Source organism: Trachemys scripta, chromosome 1 (assembly GCF_013100865.1).
Source record: "Trachemys scripta elegans isolate TJP31775 chromosome 1, CAS_Tse_1.0, whole genome shotgun sequence".
Lineage (NCBI taxonomy): Eukaryota > Metazoa > Chordata > Testudines > Emydidae > Trachemys > Trachemys scripta.
In genome coordinates this window covers 74,504,091-74,510,090 of record NC_048298.1, presented here as the reverse complement: position 1 = coordinate 74,510,090, position 6,000 = coordinate 74,504,091, and positions in this window count along the sequence as shown.

Sequence of the window (6,000 nt, the reverse complement as noted above, 5' to 3'; positions counted from 1 at the left end):
TGCAAACACTCAGACACATAAGCAATCGTTTGAAGGATTGGGGCCTAATTTTTTAACAGCTTCTTATTTTAAATTAGGCCTTTGAGACATAGGAGGAAAAAATCATAAAGGTGTTAAATATAATCTTGTTGCCACTGTTGTGAATCGTTTCTGAATAATTATAAATCAGATTTTTTTACTTTATTAAAAAAATCCATCACATGCCAAGATTTAAACACATAACAAATTTTCCTGATAGAATTCTAACCCCTTGAAAATAATGGATTACAACAGAAGTGTTGGCACACCCATAATTACAGTGGCCTCTTGTTAAATGAGACCAAATCCTGCTCTCTGTACGTATTCCCAATGAAATCATTGACACTGCATATGTTGGTAAGACATACAGGATCTTAATAATGTTCATAATCATAGTATGATGTAGAGATTATTAGGATCCTGGTTTTGGGAAATGGACACCTCCGAAAGATTTAGAGCTATTGTATGGGCACTGGCATGTATGCTTTACATTATCCCATTCCAACTTTAGAGAGAGCTTGCAGGCTTGTGCCCATGTTTTGGCCTTGATTCAAAGCCCACTGAGAACAATGGGGGTCCTTTGATATGCTTTGGACCTGGCCCTTTGTTTGGTTATATTTGTGTGTGGTTATTAGAACTGGGGGTGTACAAGAGGCATGAAAGTCCATTTTATAGCTGAGGTCACTTTACAAGAAAGATTCATTTAGGTCTTGATCTGGCAACCCTTACTGAGGCAAGTGGTGCTTATGCATGTCATTAGTCCAGTTCCCTATTCATGAATATTATTGTCTCTGGGTTGATTAATTTGGCTGGTTAGTAGTTTGCATGTTATTATGGAGGCACCAGGTAGGGCTCCATAATTAAGCTTGTTTTGTGCTTAAAGCAGGGATTCAACAAATATGTCTGAGTACAGTGTATCCTCCCCATAATGGCACCATTTACTCTCTGAGTACACAATACTTTTTTTTAAAAGAATGTGCAAGTCCTTATGGCTTTCCATTGCGCTACTTTCAGGTATAAGAAGCGTTGAGCAAGGGACAGTGGTGGTTGTGGGGTCAAAGGAGAAATTGGGGATGAGTTGGAAGCAGAACTGTTTATGGGCCTGCAGGGAGAGAATGAATGTTTGTAGGGAGGGGGAAATATGTAGAGGAGACCAGTGTTGTGTAGGAGGGGCTTGAGGTGCAGGGTAGCAGTGCGGAAGAGACCAGTCTCTAATTACTGATGTTTCTGAACTTTATTGGCTCTCCGTGAACTCTGGCCTCAGCGGCCCAGGCAGTTCTACCTCACTGCACAGTGGATACAGTAATGTCATAGAGACCCTTTCCGTGCATTGGAAGCTTTGTCACAGAGACACTAGGCTTCCCACTCCAGACCCCTGCATGGACCTCTCTGCATAAAAGCCTCATAACTCCCACATGTGCGGGCACGTGGGCACACACACACACACACACACACATACACATTGCATGTACATCTCTTGCTTCCTCCCACTCTCCTTGACGTTAACATGAATTTCTCCCCCTGCTCTCCTACAACTCAGCACACCACCCTTATTCCCCTTCAGAAAACCCTCTTTTCCAGTAATCAACTCCCGCCACAACCCCTCTATCACCTACCTTATTCCTCCTTATTGCCCAATCTGCTTCCAGATTTTCATAGGTAAGTCACATTTAAAACATTCTCTTTCAATTACAACTGTTTCACTCCATAGTTTCATGTCCTGGAAGTTTACTTGGTAAGTTTTCCGATACAACCCATAAGTCAAATGAGAAGTAAGGTCCAGAACCACCATTGAACTGCAGCTGTTTTGTGTTGCACAGACAATGCAAAGCAGCTGTAAACCCAGTTAAACTAGCCAATAATCTCTAGCTGCTTTGTGGTTGTCGACAGTCGTGCAAAGCAACCAGAGTGTACCACTGAATCTGGCCCTAATATTAAAATTCATGTGACTCATAATGTCTCAGAAACCCACTGCCAAAAAAATACCTCAGTTATCCAGGACACATGATCCCCCCCACGTTCCTTCTCATTTGATCATTGGATCAGAAATTGGTACTGGGAAGGTGGGCTATGGAAAGCTTACATCTAGGAGGATGAGACGAGAACCAGTGGGGAATTGAGGTAGATGAGAGCTAACATTTAAGAGGAAAGAGAGGGAACTGGCAATGAATGAATGTGTATATTTAGGGGCAGAGGGAGTGGGTTATTCAGCAGCTGTGAGAGAAAGTGAAGGGTTCAGTGGTTGGGACAAAGTCAGGACCCTGTCATAGGGAGAATGAAGGATGAAAGTCTGGTGGTGAATAGGGCTGGTTGGAAAACAGAATTTCTTTCCACAGAAAATCTGGCATCACAATATTTGCTTTCATGCTGAATTGGAACAAAGTCAGGATTTTGAGGTCTGTCATGGAACGGAAATTCCAAAATATTTCAAATTCAGAAACATCTAATTGTTTTGATAATGTCAAATCATTTTGTTTAGATAATGTCAAATTGTTCCTTCAGTAAGGTAAAAATGACTCATTCCAATAATGTCAAAACATTATAATGAATAAAAATATTAAATATAATATACAAGATAAGCATATATAAATAGAATGTTACAATTCATATTTTAATATATACAAGTCAAAAATAATTGAAATAATAACATTGGAATGAAATGTTTTTACCTTTTCAAAACAAACCATTTCAACATTAGGGCAATGAAAACATTTAGTTGTTATCACAACAGAATGAGTCAATTTTCTTTTTTATTTTCTCCCATTTAAAATGTCATCAAATTCAATATATTCTTGTGAAACATCTCAATTTTGAAAAAGTGAATTTTCCAGTGGAAAACTGTTTTATTGAAAATTTGTGACCATTTCTAGTGGTGAATATAACGGTCTTCAGCTAGTCAGTGAAATATTGTCCTCAGTGTTGTAATACAGATTAAGTATATTCTGCACATTAAGATGTACAAACATTGATGACAAAATTTAATTTTTAGAGTTAGGTTTAAATATATATATTTTTTTGGTTCAGAAAATCAGTTTAAAAATGTAAGAATGATTAATCAATCTTAAGAAAAAATGGCCCACCAGTATATCATTACAAATAAATCATGACATTGTTTTACAACAATATTTCACCTTCTTCTTTAACAAGTGAGCAGAATCATAGCCCAGTACTTCTATAAATTTTCTTCTCATTGTTGCATGATGATCACATATTTCAAACATTAGCTAAAGTGCTCAGGAGAAAGGGCAGGTAAATCACCTCCTTTTGTTTTTAGTACATTCTCCACACCATCTGTGAAGAAAAATGTGTTGAAGAAGCAACTAAAAGTTCAGTCACTCATAGTAAGAAATCAGTAAGTAGATAAAATCTATGTATTTAAAAAAAAATAAAAAAAGAGTTAAAGTATGTGTTAAAGCTAACAAAAGTCTTGTAGACTGAAGAAGTGTATCCAACAGAAAAAGATCATTTTGATACCCTTATTCACACTGAGTAGAAATTCACTCAGACTATATTATATATATGCACACACATATATAGACAGACATTTCTTTTGTAAAATACTCTTGTAACAGATGTAGCGCTTTACTCCACAAATAGTGCCACTGACTTCAGTACCACTATTTTTGCAGGAAGTGGCTACCCAAAGGGATTATAGGTATTTAACTCTTAAGAATATAAGAATGGCCATAGTGGGTCAGACCAGTGGTCCATCTAACCCAATATTCCTGTCTTCTGACAGTGCCAGATGCTTCAGAGGGAATGAACAGAACAGGGCAATTATTGAGTGATCCAGTCCCGGTCATCCAGTCCCGGCTTCTGGCAGTCAGAGACCATTAGTCATTGTGGGCCAGATTCTGCCACCCTTACCATTGTTGAATAGTACCACACTCTTGGCCTGATGGTGACTCACTTACGCTGGTGGTGAGCAACTATCCACATGAATAGTCCCATTGTCTGCTGTGGGACTAGTCATATGAGTAACCATTCCCCATTGTGCATAAGTTCACAGTTTGGCTTTCTGTGAGGAGTCCCATTGAAATTGTCTAGAGGGGTCACTAAACTGGCTGTTAATTGAAATCAATGAGACTACTCACTGAGTAAGGGCTACTCAATAAGAGTAGTAAAGGAGGAAGAATCTGACCCTGTTGTATTATTTGACATCTAACATATGAGGGTGGTTTTTCTACATGCTGCAGCATATAGACTATCGTTCATACTAAGAGACCCGGCTGTTGTGAGAGTGTGACAAGTTTAACTCAGGGTCTGCAATTTATCACGCTTCGGGTTTAATTGGAGCTTGAATACCTGTTTGTTTAATGCATCAGGGTATGCTTGCAAAAGGTAACAAATCATTTCCATTGTTCAAAATGGAGAGGAAAAGTTTAATTCAAATATAACCCTTCCAGTTGATTACAATCAGCAGGAAAATGAGGGGTTCCCTCCCCACCTTTGCTTCTTGCTAGGATTCAAACATCTAGCAGTTTTCTAATGTTTTGAACATGACAGTTTATTTCCTGCAAACACTCTGTCACTGCAATACATTGCTGGGAATTGTTCAGTTCTAATCGTGACCTAAACTGCCTTGTAAAAATGAACTTTAATGCAGAATTTCCTGGACGATAATTGAAACTTCTGGTATTACAATATACAAGTAAACTGAAGGAAAGGCAATGATAAAATAGCTCAATGTTTTGCCAGTTGAGCTTTCATTGCCTTACTGCTAATGATGCTCTAATAAAAATTATCTGGAAATTGATCTGGCATGTTCCATATACTATACCTTAAAAATTATTATGTTGAAATGCTAAAAAAAATAATAATAATAACGAAAAACACATTTTGAAATTGGAAACAACATGACCTGTGAAAAATGCTTGGATTTTCATCACTTTAATCCTTCTTCATATGGCACAAGTGTCTGTATAGCCGTTGTATCTTTACATATGTTAAAAACAAATCAGTCTGCTTTAAAGCATAAGGCACATTTTACAGTTGTCTAAACAGGTCATTAAAAAAGCTGCTAAATGTGAGCCTGAAAATTCCTCCTTCCTCTCCCCGCCCCCAATATCCACGGCCAAAATTGAAGAAGCTCATTTTGGCAAGGTAATAAAATTAGGAAACCACAAGTCTATAAATGAATAAAAGGCTAATCTTTTTGTTAAAGACTGTGCATAGGACAACTTTCTTTTCAAATCATCCAATTTAAAATATTTGCTATAAAAATCTCATTTCCAATTAATAATAATGCTTTCAAAGTGAGGCTTATTTACTGCAATTAAGGATTATGGATTGGATCCTTCTCACATTTAAGTCATTAGAAGCTTGGCCTTCATCTCAAATAGAAAGAGGAGCATTCCCTAGATCCCTGTAGTTTTGTTTTATTAATACTACTTAGTTCAGTTTTGTTGTAATGAAAAATGCTTCCCCGCTGCATCCCTTGCTTCGAAGTGGTGGCTAGAGAGAAAACCAAGAAGCACGGGCTGTGTGGAGAGCTGTATCCTGTTCTAATCACAGCCATGCAAGTCCTTCTTTATTTCAATTAATTTACTTTGCCTTTATGAACTTGAGAGACTGGCTGTTGCTTTCAAGGAGCCTGACATTTCACTCATCTGAAGGAGCCTGGAATGTGACAGGGGAAAGGGAGGAGAAGTAAATCAAAGCAGATAGCAATTCTCCAGATGTAAAGTATTTTTCTTCCCCCCCCTCCCTATTTTTAAATGTCAAAGTCTGCTAACGTTTTAATTCCTTTGTAATATGCAGCGAGCATACAGAGCCCAATCCTGCTGCCACTGAACTCAATGAGAGTTTTGCCATTGACTTTCTGCTCCCAGTGAAACCATGGGAAATTTCTCATTAAACAAAATGAGAGCACACTCAGGTCTATATGAGTAAAGGATCAGACTCACCATTCCATTACACCAGTTTTACAATGGTATAACTTCATTGAACTCAATACATGGGTGTAGCAGAATAATGGAGCAG